Source organism: Musca autumnalis, unplaced genomic scaffold (assembly GCF_047663935.1).
Source record: "Musca autumnalis isolate F117 unplaced genomic scaffold, ASM4766393v1 scaffold_1, whole genome shotgun sequence".
Lineage (NCBI taxonomy): Eukaryota > Metazoa > Arthropoda > Insecta > Diptera > Muscidae > Musca > Musca autumnalis.
This window is the reverse complement of record NW_027411644.1, coordinates 324443283-324464064: the sequence shown is the minus strand read 5'-3', so window position 1 is coordinate 324464064 and position 20782 is coordinate 324443283. Positions and strand designations below refer to the sequence as shown.

At 36.3% G+C, this 20782-nt stretch overlaps 1 protein-coding gene across 2 annotated transcripts in view; it reads right to left on the bottom strand.

Moving 5' to 3' along the window:
* Positions 1-20782, bottom strand: part of tok (tolloid-like protein 1 tolkin) — a 192527-nt gene that overhangs the window by 28735 nt on the left and 143010 nt on the right. The window lies entirely within an intron of this gene.

The window sequence follows — 20782 nt, the reverse complement described above, 5'->3', positions numbered from 1 at the left end:
CAAATATAAGCGGACAAAACTAAAGCACCCCCCAATTTGAGGTACAATAAAAACTATTGAAACCAATATTTCGTTGCGTATCCTCTATTCTGAATGACACAATCACATCTTTTTGGTATAGAAGATACTAAATTATTAATTACTGCATGCGAAATAATTGATTTTCGGAAAATTTATTCTATTTTTCTTTTTATTTATTTATATCTTTATAATTGAAAAACACAAAAATAAGGAGATCAGAATTTAATAAACAAAAGTTAAAATTCAAAAAACATTTTAGGTCGCAAATATAAGCGGACAAAACTAAAGCACCCCCCCATTTGAGGTACAGCAAAAACTATTGAAATCAATATTTCGTTGCTTATCCTCTGTTCTGGATGACACAATCACATCTTTTAGGCAAAAAGGATACTAAATTATTAATTATTGCAGGCGAAATAATCGGTTTTCGGAAAATTTAGATTAAATCCTCAAAATACTGAAAATCGGAAGTTACCGTTATATGGAGGCTATACCCAAACGTGGACCCAGGTCCACGATTTTTTGTGGATATGTTTTTTGACCACTAAGAACCCTAAGTACCAAATTACAGCTAATTTAGTAGGAAAATGTGGCTTAAATATCCGAAATACCGAAGATCGGAAGGTACCGCTATAAGGGGGCTATACCAAAACATTAGCCGATATTGTTCATATTCATCCAAAAATGATGCTACATCATTCTCTGGTCAAATACTAAATCCCTTAGGTTTAAAAATTAGCAAAAGAACGAATTGCAGAAGAACGATAGACGCCGGCTTATTCAGTCGGCGACCAGCAAAAAAAAAACCTTTTATATCGACCGACTAAAAATGAAGGAGCCAGACTGGCATTCGCCAAGACCCATTTGAATTGTTTTCCGATGAATCTATGTTTAATTTAAAGTATTCAGATGGTAAAAGTCTTGGACCAAATGGGCAACCGTTAATTCCTAAATATTGCAAAGACGCTGTAAAACACGGAGGCGGAAGGTTTTTTGCTGGTCGTCGACTGAATAAGCCGGCGTCTACCGTTCTTTTGCAATTCGTTATTTTGCTAATTTTTAAACCTAAGGGATTTAGTATTTGACCAGAGAATGCTGTAGCATCATTTTTGGATGAATATGAACAATATCGGCTAATGTTTTGGTATAGCCCCCTTATAGCGGTACCTTCCGATCTTCGGTATTTCGGATATTTAAGCCACATTTTCCTACTAAATTAGCTGTAATTTGGTACTTAGGGTTCTTAGTGGTCACAAAACATATCCACCAAAAATCGTGAACCTGGGTCCACGTTTGGGTATAGCCTCCATATAACGGTACCTTCCGATTTGCAGTATTTTGAGGATTTAATCTAAATTTTCCGAAAACCGATTATTTCGCCTGCAATAATTAATAATTTAGTATCCTTTTTGCCTAAAAGATGTGATTGTGTCATCCAGAACAGAGGATAAGCAACGAAATATTGATTTCAATAGTTTTTGCTGTACCTCAAATGGGGGGGTGCTTTAGTTTTGTCCGCTTATATTTGCGACCTAAAATGTTTTTTGAATTTTAACTTTTGTTTATTAAATTCTGATCTCCTTATTTTTGTGTTTTTCAATTATAAAGATATAAATAAATAAAAAGAAAAATAAAACATAAATTTATAATTTAGTTTTCATAAAAAAATTATCATTTCAAAAATATTTACTGAGGGGGTGCTTTAGTTTTGGCCGATACTGTATGTGTATACAAACATAGGCATAGTTAAACAATGGCCATCTTAAGGGGATATGGCCACTTGATAATTATAGAAAATCGAAAATTGTCGAGTAGGTCGGACAAAAATTACCATCAATGAAAAAACCATCAATTTTTATACCCTCCACCATAGTATGGAGGGTATATTAAGTTTGTTTTTCTGTTTGTAACACATCGAACCAATCATTTGCGACCATATAAAGTATATATATTCTTGATCAGGATAAAATTCTAATACGATCTAGACATGTCCGTATGTCCGTCTTTTGTAATCACTAGTGGTCACAAAATATCTCCACCAAACACCGATTCCGATTTTCGGTATTTTGTGGATTTTAACTACATTTTTTGACCAAACTACCTTTAATTGAACATTTGAGGTTCCCAGTGACCGAAAAACATCTCCACCAAAAACTGTCAACATAGGTCCATGTTTTGGTATAGCCCCCATATAAAGGTACCTCCCAATTTTCGGTATTTTAAGGATTATAGCTACAATTTTTGACCAAACTACCTGCAGTTTAACATGTTTTGGTATAGCCCCCATATAACAATACTTCAATTTTGGCTAAAATTTTTGACCGAACTACCTGTAAATTGACAGTTGAAGTTCCTAGTAATCACAAAACATCTCCACCTAAAGCTGTCAACATAGGTGCATGTTTTGGTATTGCCCCCATATAACGGTAACTCACGATTTTCGGCTATTTGGATTTTAGCTACAATTTTTCCCAAGTATCTGCAATTCGACATTTGAGGTTCCTAGTGATCACAAAACTTCTCCACCAAAACATAGGTCCACACTTTGATATAGCCAATATAAGGTTCCCCACCGATTGAATAAATTTTTATGCTTTTCATACCCTCAGCATTTATGCTAACGAGGGTATATACACTTTCAAACGGGCAAAATGTGCCTCATCGAAATAATGGTTTTAGACCCCAAGCATGTTTGGACGAAATGTGTTTCAGACAATTTGGAGTCGATTTAGCAATGTCCGTCCGTCTGTCTGTCTGGCTGGCTGGTGCGCACGATAACTCGCGAACGGATGAACCGATTTGGACAAAAGTTGGCTATCGCAATATTTTGTCCAAACTTAGTTTAAGTTCGAAGATGGGTTATATCGGTCCACTCCTTCCGGTACCTCCCCCACAAACGGTCGGAAATGTTCGGAAAATTTGTGCGCACTATAACTTTTGAAGGGAATAACCGATAACCCATCATGAAATGTGTACCAGACTTAGATAAGATTTCAATATGGACTCAATCGGTCCACTCCTTCGGGTACCTCCCACACAAATTTTCGGAAAAGTTCAGTTTAGGGTCATCTCTCGAATCGCTTTAATTTTTGTTTTAGCAACTTGTATTCACTGCCCCCCATACGACGGTACAAGTTTCATCAGTGGCAAGTCCATACTTCCTGAGAAAATAGCCTGAAAGTTGCAAAATACCCCTATGACACCATGTGAGGTGGTTGGAGCGCAAGATAACTCTCGAGCGGATCTGCCGATTCAATCCAAAATTTGGCCTTAGTAATATTTTGTCCAATCGTAGTTTAAGTGCGAAGATAAGCCATATCGGTCCACTCCTACAGGTACCTCTCCCACAAAAGTTCAAAAATATTCGGAAGAATTGTTCGTACGGTAACTCTTGAAGGGAGTGGACGAATTGGTTCATACTTTATACATCCTAATATATCTACCAGATATAGATTAGGTTCAAATGAGGACTATATTTGTCGGCTCCATCCGGTACCTCCCACACAAAATTTCGGATAAGTTCACTTTAAGACCTGATGTGGAATCACTTTGATTTTTGTTGAAGCAACTTGCATTCGCTGCCTCAATTACGATGGTAAATGTTTTTTCAGAGGCAAGTCCATACTTCTTGTGCAAACAGCCCGAAGGGTTTAAAAAACCCCTATGGTACCATATGTAGTGGCTGGAGACACACTTCCTTAATGGTCAATCCATTCTTTGAAGTATCTCCTCCGCAAAACTTTTGATCTTTAATCCTAATCAACATTCTTGTCGGTTCATACGCCCAAAATTTTTAAAACCACCTCGGCGTGAACAGAAGTCAAGTGACGTAGGTTTGTAAAATGTGTCCTAGGAATTAAGATATGGCATAAGCGTATGTTGTATATCGGAGAGTTGCTGCTCTAAAATTACCATCAACTTTCATCGTGCTTTTATATGCTGATACGTTTCTGTCTCTAAACCCACTGAACGTTCCGCAGCTTCAAAGTGAAAACACCTGGTCACCTCGCTTCGGGTGGAACATGAGACTGATGTTGACAAATTTAACTTTTATCCGATTTGTAGCAAGTTTTCCACAATTCGCAACCAAAATCGTGCTTTATATCGAAGCAGTTGGTGTCGCCTTTACCAATCCGTCGTATTTCGTTTATGGTAGTAATTTGGTCATGTACTTTTGAAATACATATGCCAGTGCATAAACTGCACATTCTCCGAGCATTCCAGGTGCAGGTTCGCAAATCGTATTCCTTAAAACGGTTGCTGGGGTCGTGACCTTTACGTTGTTTGTTTTTCTTTTCCTTGGTTTTTTTTCATAGTAGGATGTTCTTTATGAGGGTCTAGGAGAAAACTCATTACAAATCTCCTTACTAGCCCATTATTTTATCAAGGGCATGTCGCCAGAAAGGAGTAGTTATTTTTAGGGCACTAAACGTCAAAGAATAAGTAGTTACGACATTTAGCAGCCAAAGATTAACTATCTATTTTGGTGGACAAAAACATGTACATATTTCTGGTGTTAATAAGCAGATTTCTAATGAGTTTTTGCTGGGGGGTTTATTACTAACCCAACCCAAGTTTTTAACGTTCTTATGGGTGGACGTCCGCACATCTCACTACATTTAACGGGTGTTAAAGGAAGTCCTCCAGATGATACCAAGTGAAGTTCAATGCCCACTTGAAATGAAAGAGGGACCAATATAAATCCTGGTATCTTTTTTCCCTTTCGCCTTCCAGGAGAATATTAAGCATTCCAATAAACTTAGCCTACCCACATCATATTTTATTAATTCCCAGAAAGGATAACATTTATATTTGCTATTTTTGGAATATCTCATTAGAACATTATTTTAATAGCAATACAATGATAAGCAAATTCTTAATTAATCCCAATGAGGATAAGTGGATCTCTCAACAGATGTACAGAAAGAAAACAAAGGTTACTAATCATTAAGATATTATTAAGCAGTTTTCTTTTCGAAGTTATGTGTAACTTAATTAATTCCCTTTTTAACAATTTAGAACAAATGAATGATGATGCTTGAAACAGACATACATAGATATGTAAGTAAATATGCACCCGACATGCCTTTAAGTGTTTATATGGAAACAACATTTCTAAAGAAATGTTCACCCTGTCTGTGAAGGTGAATTACCAAATTGTTATCAATGCCCTTATTGTTACATAAAATTAACTGATAATTATATTTATTTAACAATATAAATAAGCCAACATGTCTGAACGATATGCGAGGGATGTTACAACAATCAATGTAATAGTAGATGATAAGCAAGGAAAATGAAAAAAACAATTAAAAGAAGATCTGCGATAATTTGTACGCCGATAATGGCAAGAGCTTCATAATAAAAAATATTTCGTGCCGTAAATATGCAGATGAAAGAAGGTAATCTTCTTTAATATTTTTAGATCAATAAACCTCCAAATTATCAACGCTCCCGAACATAGTACGGTACCGATATAGAAATGTTTTCAATCGTCGAAATATTCAGATAGCATTTGTAGTGAGCATAGTCGCCTGCTAAAAAAGGTGTGTAATCTTCATGTGGGTTCGGAATCAAGACCCTCAATTTTTTAAATTATTGAGGGTCTTGATTGTGAACCTACATCGAATGTCGCTTGAAATTTAGAATTATCGCAATTTAGAGAATTACCTTTTTACTGATATGAAACCAAAGGAAAGTATCTCATATTAAATCAACTCTTTAAACCTTAAACGCCTTCGCGTTTGAATATTTATAAAAAAATATATTATTGTAATAAAAAAACCAGAGTTGTTTGAGTTTGAGGTCTGGTTTTTTTTATTTATAAAAAAAATAATAATTAAATAAAACATTCAAATCCTCCCTCGTCATTGCTGATATTTGCACAAAAGTTGTTGATTTGCTTCACATAAAAGTTCACATGTGCGTTCTAGTAATCCATAAATTAATTGTTACCAGGCCATGAAGAAAAATTCAATTAAAATACATACAAACAAACAAAGAGACAGACACACACACAAATGTACATGGACACAATAACAATAAATCATTAATGAAAATAATATTAACCATTTACAATGACCACAAATGCGGTTGGATACGGTGGCATCATCACTAGCCGCATCTGACTGACCAGCTGGTCTCATCAGCAGATGAAACGTGATGGCGGCATTTCATTTCAAAACAATTGAAATATTATTTGGAACCATGTTGTTGTTTTATTCTACAAACAATTATCAATACTAACAAGACTCAGATGCAATGGGAGATTGATGGCAGAGATACGAGATACTTTATATTGTGGCAATTAGAAAAAAAGAAAATAAATAAATAATTAATTTGTGAAACAACGCAAAGTTTAACCGAGGGTTTATGGAATTTATTTTAAACCCCGACACATTTTCGAAGGATAATTTTTATTTTCTTAACAGCTATTTAATAAAATGTGGGTGACGTAGGGGATGGAAGATACCAAGGAACGGTCCTGACCGGCTTTAACATGGCAAAGCCCAGGATTTATCTTGGTCCCTCTTTCATCTCAAGTGGACACTGACCTCCCCGTGGTGTTATCTGGGCAACTGTCTTTAACACCCGTTAAAGGTAGTAAGCTAACATGTGCCGCGCGTTCACCCATAAGAACGTTAAAAACTTGGGTTAGAAAAAACAGCCTACTATGAATGAAAAGAAAAACAAACCCCTCTAAAGTTGACGAACCCCGCAAACGTTTTAAGGACCATGATCTGCGAATCTGCACCTTGGAATGTTCGCACTCTTTATAGAGAAGGAGTTTACGCATTGGCAGATGTACTTGAAAAGTACAAGGCGGACATTACTGCCATAAAGGAAATACGATAGAACGGGAAAGGCGTGACAACAACACCTAAAGATGACGCACTCTATTATAGCTGCCATGCCACAAAGCATGAGTTCGGTTGCGGATTTGTAGTTGGTCGGAGGTTAAAACATCTGGTCTTCAGCTTCACCCCAGTGAATGAAAGACTCGCTGCAATTCGAATAAAAGCAAAATTCTTCAACATCAGCTTTATTTGCGCTCATGCTCTCACTGAAGACAAGGACGAACAGACCAAAGATATATTTTATGAGCGCTTAGAAGAAACTTATGACCGTTGCCCTGCCCATGACATTAAAATCATTCTAGGCGATTTTAATGCCAAAATTGGAAAGGAGAATATCTTTGGCCCAACAGTTGGGAAATTCAGTCTCCACAGTGAAACATCTGACAATGGTATGATGCTGATAGACTTTGCAGCTGCAAAAAACATGGTAGTTAGCAGTACCAGATTTAAGCATCTCGATATTCATAAGGGCACCTGGCTGTCGCCAGATCAAAGAACAAGAAATCAAATTGATCACGTTGTGATAGATGGAAGACATGCATCAAGCGTGTTGGATGTACGATCGTTCCAAGGTGCAAACATAGACTCGGACCACTACCTTGTTGCAGCAAAGGTACGTACCAGATTAAACGTAGCAAACAAAGTGGGAATAGACACAACACGGAAGTTGGACATCGGTAAGCTGCAATCACAACAGATAGCCACAACATATTCCACTCAACTGGCCCAACTCCTCGTCCCGATAACATGTCCAGAAAATGGCAAAACATTGCCCACTCCATGCAAACAGCCGCAAAATCAGTACTTGGATACCAGAGACCTCCACCAAGGAATCCATGGTATGACTAGGAGTGTCGTGCTGCTACCGAAGAGAAAAATGCGGCATATAGGGCTACTTTACAATCAGTAGCAACGCGTAGCGCACGAGAGAGGTATCGGCAGAAAAGAAGAGAGGAGAAACGTCTTTTCCGCAGGAAAAAGAGAGAGATGGAAAAGCGGGAGTATGAACAAATCGAGATGTAAAGGAGACAGAATGAAGTCCGAAAATTCTACCAAAGAGTGAAACATCAAACTGATGGCTTTGGAACTGGCACATCATCCTGTAGAGACCAACAATGTAATCTGGTAACTGATACAGATAGTGTCGTGCTGCTACCGGAGTGTCGTGCTGCTACCGAAGAGAAAAATGCGGCATATAGGGCTTCTTTACAATCAGTAGCAACGCGTAGCGCACGAGAGAGGTATCGGCAGAAAAGAAGAGAGGAGAAACGTCTTTTCCGCAGGAAAAAGAGAGAGATGGAAAAGCGGTAGTATGAACAAATCGAGATGTAAAGGAGACAGAATGAAGTCCGAAAATTCTACCAAAGAGTGAAACATCAAACTGATGGCTTTGGAACTGGCACATCATCCTGTAGAGACCAACAATGTAATCTGGTAACTGATACATATAGTGTCGTGCTGCTACCGGAGTGTCGTGCTGCTACCGAAGAGAAAAATGCGGCATATAGGGCTTCTTTACAATCAGTAGCAACGCGTAGCGCACGAGAGAGGTATCGGCAGAAAAGAAGAGAGGAGAAACGTCTTTTCCGCAGGAAAAAGAGAGAGATGGAAAAGCGGGAGTATGAACAAATCGAGATGTAAAGGAGACAGAATGAAGTCCGAAAATTCTACCAAAGAGTGAAACATCAAACTGATGGCTTTGGAACTGGCACATCATCCTGTAGAGACCAACAATGTAATCTGGTAACTGATACAGATAGTGTGCTAAGGTTATGGAAAGAGCATTTTTCCAAACTGTTGGTATCCAATAGTAGCGAAGTCGACGAAGATACCACAGATCCAATCCCAGCTGATAAGGTGTATGCATCAGCTAGTTAGCTCCATGTGGCAGGAAGAACGCGTACCCGACGATTGGAACCTCAGCATCCTGTGTCCCGTCCGTAAGAAAGGATATAAGTCTTCTCCCTATCGCCTACAAGATAGTATCAGGGATATTGTGCGAACGACTAAAGCCCATGGTCAACCAAATAATTGGACCATACCAATGCGGCTTTAGACCTGGCAAGTCCACCATTGACCAGATATTTACCCTGCGGTAAAACCTGGAGAAGACCCAAGAGATGCAGATCGACACATACCACCTTTCTGTCGATTATAAAACAGCCTTCGACAGCCCGCTACGTTCAAAGGTATCCCCGGAAATCTCATTCGGCTTTGTAAAATGACTCTAACTGACACAATATCTTCAGTTAAAATAGGAAAGAACCTCTCCGAAGAGTTTTGTATTAAAGTAGGTTTCAGGTAAGGAGACAGCCTTTCGTGTGATCTTTTCAACATCCTACTAGAAAAGGTTATACGAGAGGCAAACGTCAAAAGAAGTGGCACAATCTATACCAATAGCCACATTTTACTTGCTTATGCTGATGATATAGGCATCATGGGACGATCAGTAAAAGAAGTAATCGATACCTTTATGAAGGTCGAAGGAGAATCTCGCCACCACCGTAAACACAACAAACGACATCAGTTGTGAAATAAAAAGAAGAATTGTATTGGCCAACAGATGCTACTTTGGCTTAAGTAAGCACTTTAAAAACAAAGCCACAACTCGTCAAACAAAAATAAGGCTTTACAAAACACTGATACTATCCGTGCTGATGTATGGTTCCGAAGCCTGGGTACTTGCGCAAGCAGATAAGGCTGTACTTGGCGTGTTTGAGAGAAAAATTCTTTGAAAGATCTACGGACCGATCTGCGCTGACGGTGAATATCGACGTCGTATGAACCACGAGCTGTATCTGCTATACAACGACATGAAAATAGTTAAACGTATAGAGATGCAGCGATTGCGTTGGCTAGGCAATATAATAAGATTGAGCGATGATGAACCCGCTAAAAAGGCGTATAAATTCGAGCCAGAAGGCGGTGCACGCAGAATTGGCAGGCCAAAGAATAGGTGGCGCAAACAAGTGGATGACGAGATGACAAGGCGCGGTATTCCAAAAAGCGAAGCACGAAACAGAGAGAATTGGAGATCTTTTCTTAGTTCGGTCTATGGAACAAATGTTCTGTAATGTGCCAGCTAAGTAAGATAGTAATAAAAGGTAGAAACAATTTTGCAGAGTGGACTTGGATGCAGTTTTCGGGATGAATCAATTTTTGTCAATGATGGACGATTTTTTGGACCACTGAGAACCTCAAATGTCATATTTCAGCTAGTTCGGTTAAAAATTGGAGCTAAAATCATCAACATCGGGAGGTACCGTTGTGTGGGGGCTCTACCAAAACATGGACCTATGTCTATTAGGGTTTTTTTCAGAAATGATTTCCTGTAGTGAGAATGAATGAACTTTTTCCTATTAATGCCTAAAATAACATTCATTCCACTTTATTATATTTCTCAAAAAGTATTTCCTGTTATTCCACTTAAATTTTAAAAAAACACTTTTAATTTTTAAAATTATCTATATGGTATTATACGATGATAAAATTAGCGAGAAATTTTAGTTATGTCGTGTGCCCCTATACCTTGTTTTAACTTAAATATCTGCTTACAGTGACTTTAAAAATGTTCCAAAAGTTCTGAAAAATAAAAACTTTATAAGCTTTTTGTGTGGAAGCTTTTTTATAGAATCACTTTATAATTAAGATTTTTTGTAATCAAAAAATCATACAGGGATATGAGGTTGTAAAAAAGTCATAACCCTAATGTCTATACTTTGTAGAATATAAATTATTTGGTCGCCTAAATGTCTAATTACAGCTAATTCGGTCTGAAAATATGACTAAAAATGTCAAAATACCTGAAATCGGGCGGTACCGTTATATGGGGCAATACAAAAACGTGGACCGATATAGCCAATCATCGAACTTGACTTGCCTGCAAACAAAATACGTTTCTTCCAAAATTTTAGCGTGATTACAACAGACTGAAGGACGTGCATAGACCGACTCAGAATTTTACTCTGAAGAAATTTTGAAAATCGGATCGGATTGTGGTATACCTCCAATATGCATATTTGGCCGATTTTAGGTATTTTGGACCATATATAGCTATATCAAAATCCGAACCAATTTTCAAAATTTGTTGTTTTTTACGCATAATAATAATAATTGTGTATCTTGTAGAATTTTGGCGAAAATGCGCCGTTGGCCCCATTAAAATTACTATGGAAACAAAGATCGGTAGGTTGGCACGGGTTAACTTTAACCGATCGCCATAAAATTTCATATATAAGGCTTTGGATCAAATGGAAAAAATTAGGGTGTATTAAATAAAAAAAAAATGTTTTTTTTTTGTTTGTGGGTCACTCTAGTATACACTTTATATGGTCGCAAATGATTACTTCAATGAGTTAAAAACTGAAAAACAAAATTAATTTACCCTCTATACTATGGTGGGGGGGTAAAAAAATAATTAATTTGTAAAACCGAGGTTTTATGGAATTTATTTCAAAACTCACACACATTTTAGAAGGATATTTTAAGGAATTTATATACATAAATATTTGTGTATATTTTTGGAAACTACTTCACAGTGGTCAGACTTGTATGGGAAGGCGAGACAAAAATATGCTAGTTAATTTTTGATTAAAAATAATGCGACAAAAAAATTATCCAAATAGGTCTATATATTGGTATAGTTGAAGTCTCCTTTGTCCCTTCTGGTGTGCTTGTTGAACAATTATTTTTGAAACGTTATTATTATCTTAAACGTTATTATTTTATCTTAAGCTCTAACCCTTAATACAATGCAATGCAATCCATAGTTTTTCTTCATTCGAGACATTTTGAAACACTACATTTGAATTAAGGTCATTATTACAAACTTTTACCGAACTTCTTGCAATTTATAATTCATTCCCCTTTACAATTATTTCTTCGTTGCAATGGAAGATAAAAAGAACAAAAACTGAAAATTCTTTTTTAATTAACCAAATTGCACTGAAAGGCAACAAAAAGAAAACTTTGTCGAAGAAAATATGATAAAATTTTAATTTTCTCACATCGTTTTACAAGAATTGATAATAATCGCAATAATGAGAAAAGAAACGCAAAGAAGTAAAATACCATCTATATGAAAAATGTCATCCATTTATTGTAAAAAAACGTTATGGGGAAAACGCACGACACGGCATATAGTCATAAACACAATTACACCCGCACACGAAATCATTAAGATTTTTCCTCCATTTAACAGATAATGGCCTTCAATTTCCTTGTAAACGTTCCAATAATAATAGCGGCAGCAGCAGCAACAACTTCGAACATAACGAACTGAACTCAAGTGAATAAATTTGTGTTGAAGATGCATAACAAACGAAGAAATGAACAGAAAAAAAACCAACAACAACAAAAGACAAGCACGCAGTTGTTGTCACACTGTTAAGAATTGTGTCTGCGACAAACATGAACAGAAAAAGTTGAACGACAAAAAAAGAGGCGACAAACAAAACGACACGCATAATGGCACAACTACAAATTTCAGCGAAAAAAATGATGAAAAGGATACGCAATATTTTTGGAAAACAGTGGTTAATTGTCATAATGTCGGTATGTCAAATTTATATTTTAAGCTGAGTAAGGTTTATTTTCGCCCCTTATCCATCAGATCAAGGGCAAATTTATTTTTCATATCCTCAAAATAATTTCACATTAGACATATACCTTCCGAATCCTATGTGTAAAAATATAACAATAACTAGGAGGAGTAGACCTAAACGCTTCATGAAAAGATCTAACACGGGTTATGCGAAAAAAAAATTCGTCCCCAAGCTTACTTAATAGGATTGTTTGGAATGCAATACCTCGGAATTTATGGACTCATCCGAAAAAAATGATGCCGTTACAATGGAGACGGGATAGTGTACAGAAAAGATAGGCTATAGTGGTGTAAGAATTTTAAAACTCTGATGAGTACAGAAAAGATAGGCTCTACTGGTGTAAGAATTTTAAAAGTCTGCTGAGTCTAAAAAACGTAAGTAAAAAAGCATTAAGTTCGGCCGGGCCGACCTTTTTATATCTTCACCATGAACTATTCTAAACTTTTATGAAATAATTAATTTTCACAATTTTATGTGGTGATTTTCTTCACTTCTGGGAACCCCAAATTCCTAATTTAAGCTAATTCGGTCAGGTAAAATCGGGCGATTCGGTTTAATGTCGGTTATACCACAACGAATGTCAATGTTCACAACTTTTAATAGAGTAGTTTTTAACCACTGGGAACCATATATGCAAAAGGACATCGAATCTTGCCTGAACATGTAAACAAGTACCTACATATGTCGAAAATTTTTGGTGAAGACGTTTTGTTACTTCTAAGAAACTCGAACGTCCAATTACAGCTGATAGTTGGGTTAAAAATTGTAGCTGAAATCCTAAAAATACCGAAAATTGTGAGGTACGGCTATATGGGGGTTATACCTAGACGTGAAACTATGCTGGCAATTTTTGGTGTACAAGTTTTGTAACAGCGGGGTATTTCAAATGTCAGGATACGTGTAGTTCAGTCAATAAATATAGGCCAAACTCTAAAAATATGAAAATCGGGAGGTAATTTTATGTGGAGGCTATACCTAAACATAGGCCTATGTTGACCATTTTTGGTGAAGATGTGTTGTGACCCCCAAGAAATTCAAATGTCAAAAAAATTTAGCTAAAATTCCGAAAATTGAGAGGTACGGTTATATGGGGGCTATACCTGAACATGGACCTATGTTGACAATTTCTGTGGAGAAGTTTCGCAACTGTAGGGAATCTCAAATGTCAAGTTACCAGTAGTTCAATAAAACATTAATATAAAACCCTCAAAATACCGAAAGTCGGGAGGTACCGTTATATGGAGGCTATACCTAAAAATCGATCTATGTGGACGATTTTTGGTGGAGAAGTTTCGCACAGAGAATCTCAAATGTCAAATTTCGGCTAGTTCGGTCAAAAATTGTAGCTAAGATCTTCAAAATGAAGAGGTAGTCCTACATATGTTGACGATTTTTGGTGGAGATGTTTGGGACCAGTGAGAACATCAAATGTCAAATTTCGGCTAGTTGGGTCAAAAATTGTAGCTAAAATCCTGAAAATACCGAAAATCGGGAGGTTCCCTTATATGGGGGATATACCAAAACATGGACATATATTGACGATTTTTTTATACCCTACACCACCTTGTGGTAAGGGGTATAATGTCTTTGTGCATTAGTTTGTAACATGCAAAAGGAAACGAGATAGACCCATAGTTCCTTTTAGGGATATACATAGAATCACTTTCTGAGTCGATTTACGCATGTCCGTCTGACCGTCTGTCCATGTATTTTTGTAAACAAAGTACAGGTCGCATTTATTGTCCGATTCGCATGGCAATTGGGGAAGATAGTTTTTTTGGCCAAAGGACGAACGCTATTTATTTTGGTAAAAATCGGTTCAGATTTGCATATAGCCCCCATATATATCTTCGCCCGATTTAAGGCATTTGGTGCACGAAACACGCTATATATGTCCGATTTCAATGAAATTTGAAATGTGTGACGGAATTTAGTCTAGAAATAAGTGTGCCAAATAATATAGAAATCGGTTCATATTTGGATATAGCCCCCATATATATTTTCGCCCGATTTAAGGAATTTGCTGCACGAAACATTTCAATGAAATTTGAAATGTGTGACGGAATTTGGTCTACAAATAAATGTGGGAAATCATATCGAAATCGGTTCAGATTTGGATATAGCCCCCATATATATACATTCGACCGATTTAAGGAATTTAGCGCACGAAACACGCTATATATGTCCGATTTCAATTAAATTTGGAATGTGCGACGGTATTTAGTCTAGAAGAAATGTGGCAAATCATACCGAAATTGGTTCAGATTTGGATATAGCTCCCATATATATTATCTACCGATTTGAGGTATTTGTTGCAATAAACACGCTATATATGTCCAATTTTGCTGAAATTTGGATTATGTGACGGAATTTGGTCTACAAATAAATGTGAAAAATTATATCAAAATCTGTTCTGATTTGAATTTAGCTCCCATATATATTTTACATATTCACAGTGGTGTAGGGTATTATATAGTCGGACCCGCCCGAATTTGATCCTTTTCTTACTGTTTTTTTTTTTTTTTTTGAAGAAGTTTCGAGCTAACTTAAATCCTCAAGTGTCAAATTACAGGTACTTCGGTTAAAAATTTTAGCTAATATCCTCAAACTATCGAAAATTGGAAGCTATATGTTTATATGGGTGCTGTACCAAAACATGGGCCGATATAGCCTATCTTCGAACTTGATCTGTCTATGGCAAAACGATTCTGGAGCGCCAATATAAAAGTACGTGAGATTTTTCTATCCTCAGCCTTTAGGCTACAGAGGGTATACACTTTCCCACGGCCAAAATGCAGCCTTTTTACCTTGCCTGGGAATCTAGGCAGCGTAAGGCGGGTGTGAATTAGGGTTATGAATTGTTTACTACCGTATCGTATCCCCGTATTATATTTTGATGAATTTTTAGCTACGATTAGATCAAAACTTAATTATAAGGTGATCCGATAAAAAAGTTTACACACAAACTTTTGAAGTCACTATAAACAGATATATAACTGAAAATAAACTTTGGAGCCACACGACATAACCAAAATGACATAACCTTTTGTTTCTCACTAAATTTATCGTCACATCATTAAATGTATATCATTTTATATCATACTAGCATGTGCCCGCTACACCGTTAGCGGAAGTGACACAATTATAAAGAAAATCTCAACATTAAAACTATTTTTTTAATAGAAATTATTTTTGTTATTTCTGACCGATTTCTGAATTTAATACCCTAATTTTGTCTTCAACAGCAACTCATATGTTCAACAAACCAAACATTATTGAAAGAATTTTTGTTTTAATTTGAAATTGAAAATCAAAATTGTTACAAGTTCATCGTTTGTAATCATTTTTTGTCTAACTGGATTTTAACGAAAGAAAAACTTTTGCGCGACACCTGTTATGTGAAAACAAAATTATTAAAGAGACGTAAATCAGGATCGGTTGGTATTTATAACTTACTTGAAGTTTATACCATTATCACCAACTGCGACATCTGTTGCAATGGAAATAAAAATAAAAGTACAGCTAATAGAAACAAATAACATAACAATTTTTAATAATATTCTATTGTTGCTTTTGTTTTGCAATCCCCATTCTCGAGGATCAGTCAATATTGTTGTGATTATTATCCCATCCAGCTACAAAGTACAGAAACAACTTGTTGAAAGCTCTCTATACATAACAAGGAACAAATGGATACAAAATATTAGATTTAAAAAAATTTAAACAGATCTAAAAATTGATTTAATGCAGAATACATGATTTGTTGCTTTTGATATGCACAACACTGTATATTGGTTTACGATAAAATAAATGCGCCTAGAAGTAAACTACAAAATTTGAAATTGTTTGTGATATTTTACGGTATTAAGAAATTATAGAATTTAATTTGACAAATGTGTTGCCAACTAAGTACATAAGTAAGTAATAACAGTGAATCGTAAGGATTTTTGTTATTGTTATTTTTTGTGGTTCCAGGAAGAATTTTGCAAAACCCGGCCTTATCTCGCACATTTGCGCCAACAGTGACCTACTGGTAAAATTTCAAGCTACTAGCTTTAGCCGTTTTAGCTGGGCGTTGATGATGAGTCAGTCAGTCACCTATCACCAAACTCAAATCTATATATATAAACCAGTAGGAAAAGACCAAAGTCGGGCGGGGCCGACTATGTAATACCCTACACCAGTCAAAATATGTAAACATGGACCTATCTTAACAATTTTAAGTGGCGAAATTTCGTGGCCACTGGGAACCACATATGTAAAATTTCAGCTAGTTCAAGCAAAAAATGTGGCTAAGATCCCGAAAATACCTTAAATCGGGAGGTATCGTTATATGGGGACTGGACCGAACCGTGGACCTATCTTGACAATTTTTAGTGGAGCAATTTCGCGGTCATTGAGAACCTCAAATGTAAAATTTCAGCTAGTTTGGGCAAAAAATGTGGCTAAGATCCATAAAATACCTTAAATCGGGAGGTATCGTTATATGGGGACTATACCGAACCGTGGACCTATCTTGACAATTTTTAGTGGAGCAATTTCGCGGCCATTGGGAACCTCAAATGTAAAATTTCAGCTGGTTTGGGCAACAAATGCGGCTAAGATCCTTAAAATACCTTAAATCGGGAGGTACCGTTATATGGGGGCTATACCAAAACTTGGACCGATATAGCCCATCTTCGAACTTGATCTTCCGACGGCTAAAAAAATGGTATTCCCCAATTTTCAGCGAAATCGGTCAACAAATGCGACCTGTATGTTGCGAACGGACGGACGGACGGACGGACATGCATAAATCGACTCAGAAAGTGATTCTATGTATATCCCTAGAAGGAACTATGGGTCTATCTCGCTTCCTTTTGTATGTTACATACAAATGCACTAACACATAATACCCCTTACCACATAGTGGTGTAGGGTATAAAAAGGATGATGTTAGTTACTACGCTTATAACTCAAGAACGGCTGAACAAATTTTGACAATTCGCATCAATTCGGAATGGTCTCATGGCAGAAAACGATAAAACCTAAAAAAATCGGGAAAATTTGCGAAAAATTTGCAAAAATATTTTTTCAAAAATATCAATTTTTCCGCAAATTTCTATCGAGTTTCGCGTTTGGAGTATACCTTGACACCTATTTGGACCGTTTTTGGTGAAAACTGTATATGCGCCAACTGTGAGGGTTCATTGTATGCCTCTGTTTTGTCAATTTTTAAAAGTTGTATAGAATTACTAGCTGACCCGGTTCCACGTTGCTGGCCCGTCGTTTTGGATTTCCGTGTAAGCCTTTGTAATCTATTTACAATTTATCAGTTAAATATTGATCTCTCTAGATTTTCGAACCGCATTGTTGGCCCGTCGTTTTAGTGACCAATGCACATTATCGGTGTTGTACTGTATTCTAAAATGTGGGATTGATCGCGCTTTCCCACCTATTGGAGCCCGGGTTAAAAGTGTTTTTGTAGTCACGCTTACTAAAATTAAGGATATTATCTATAATTATACATTGTTGAAAAATTGGGTTGACCGCGATATTCCATTTCCGAGATGACCATTCAAGATCAAGACAGTAAAAATCATATTATTGCAAACGTTTTTTAAACAAAACGTTCAAAAATAACTTTCATTTCACGATTTCCTAAAAAATTTTGTGGGGGAGGTACCCTGGTCACTCCACTGACCACTATAAAAAGTAGTTAAAAACCCATTCTCAGACCTACAAACTCCACATACAAAATTTCATCAAATTCGGTCCAGCCGTTTCGGAGGAGTTCAAAGCCGAACACCGTGACAGGAGAATTTTATATATATACTAGCAAAGTGCCCGCTACTTCGTATGCGGAAAGGATATAAAAAACAAATAAACAATATATAATATGGAAATGGCGAACACTGAAAATTAACAGCGAGACTAACATTGCACACCAATACTCACACTAAATCCAAAAACACAGATTCCAGCATTGTCCCTACACCCAATAGTACGATTTTCCAAAACTACCTCAATCATTTACTTCACCAGTAATCTTAATTCCAAAAACAGGATTCCAGCGCTATCGGTGCACTCAAATTCAAATTGTACCATTTGGCATATTTCGTGCCCATAAGTACGAATTTCAAAAACTACCTCCATGTCTCAATCCTACACTCCAACCGTAGTCTTACCAAATTCCAGGATTCCACCTGTATCCGTTCCCCAAATACCCACTGTACCAAATTTAGTACCATTTAGTACTTTTCTTACCCATAAGTACGAATTTCCAAAACTGCCTTAATCCTATACTCCAACAGTAATCTCAATTCCAATTTCAAGGTTTCCAGATTCCAAATCCCAATTGTACCAAATTTAGTACTTTTCGTTCCCGTAAGTACAAATTTCCAAAACTACTACAATCCTACACTCCAACAGAAATCTCAATTCCACATTTCAGGATTCTAGGTCTATCCGTTGACCCAAATCCAAATTATACCAAATTTAGTGCTTTTCGAATCCCTAAGTACGAATTTCCAAAACTACCTCAGTCCTACACTTCAACATTTATCTCAATTACGAATTTAAGGTTTCCAGCTCTATTGGTTCAACCAAATCCAAACTGTACCAATGTATTTTTCTTATCCGTAAGTAAGACTTTGCAAAACTAACTCCATCTTACACCCCAACAGCAAGCTTAATTTTAAATTTCATTATTCCAGTTCTGTTCGTTCACCCAAATCTAAATTTGGTACTTTTTGTACCCATAAGTACGAATTTTTAAAACTACATCCATTTAACTCTCCAACAGTAGCCTTAGTTCAAAATGTCAGAATTCCAGTTCTATCCGTTCGCTCAAATCATAATTGTACCAAATTTAGTACCATTTAGTACTTTTCGTACCCATAAGTACGAATTCTCAAAACTACTTCCATTTTACTTTCCAACGGTAGACTTAGTTCAAAATTTCAAGATTCCAGCTCTATCCGTTCGCCCAAATCATAATTGTAACAAATTTAGTACCATTTAGTACTTTTCGTACCCATAAGTACGAATTTTCAAAACTACTTCCATTTTACTCTCCAACGGTAGACTTAGTTCAAAATTTCAGGATTCCAGCTCTATCCGTTCGCCAAAATCATAATTGTACCAAATTTAGTACCATTTAGTACTTTTCGTACCCATAAGTACGAATTTTCAAAACTACTTCCATTTTACTCTCCAACAGTAGACTTAGTTAAAAATTTCAGGATTCCAGCTCTATCCGTTTGCCAAAATCATAATTGTACCAAATTTAGTACCATTAAGTACTTTTCGCACTTATAAGTACGAATTTTCAAAACAACTTCCATTCTACCCTGAATTTTCAAAACAACTTCCATTCTACCCTCCAACTGTAGCCTTAATTCAAAATTTCAGGATCCCAGGTCTATCCGTTTAACCTAAATACAAATTATACAAAATTTAGTATCATTTAGTACTTGTCGTACCCATAAGTACGAATTTTCAAAACAACTTCCATTCCACTCTCTAACAGCAGCCTTAATTCAAATTTCAGGATTCCAGCTCTATCCGTTTGCCAAATCGTAACTGTACCAAATTTAGTACCATTTAGTACTCTTCGTACCCATAAGTACGAATTTTCAAAACTACTTCCATTCTACCCTCCAACTTAATTCAAAATTTCAGGATTCCAACTCTATCCGTTCAACCTAAATCCAAATTTTACCAAATTTAGTACCATTTAGTACTTTTCGTACCTATAAGTTCGAATTTTCAAAACTACTTCCATTTTACTCTCCAACAGTAGACTTAGTTCAAAATTTCAGGATTGCAGCTCTATCCGTTCGGACGAATCATAATTGTACCAAATTTAGTACCATTTAGTAAATTTCGTACCCATAAGTACGAATTTTCAAAACTACTTCCATTCTACCCTCCAACAATAGCCTTAATTCAAAATTTCAGGATTTCAGCTCTATCCGTTCGCCCAAATCATTATTGTACCATATTTAGTACCATTTAGTAAATTTCGTACCCATAAGTACGAATTTTCAAAACTACTTCCATTCTACCCTCCAACAATAGCCTTAATTCAAAATTTCAGGATTCCAGCTCTATAAGTTCGCCCAAATCATAATTGTACCAAATTTAGTACCATTTAGTACTTTTCATACCCGTAAGTACGAATTTTCAAAACTACGTCCATTCTACTCTCCAACAGTAGCATTAATTCAAAATTTCAGGATTCCAGCTCTTTCCGTTCGCCCAAATCATAATTGTACAAAATTTAGTACCATTTAGTACTTTTCGTACACATGTGTACAC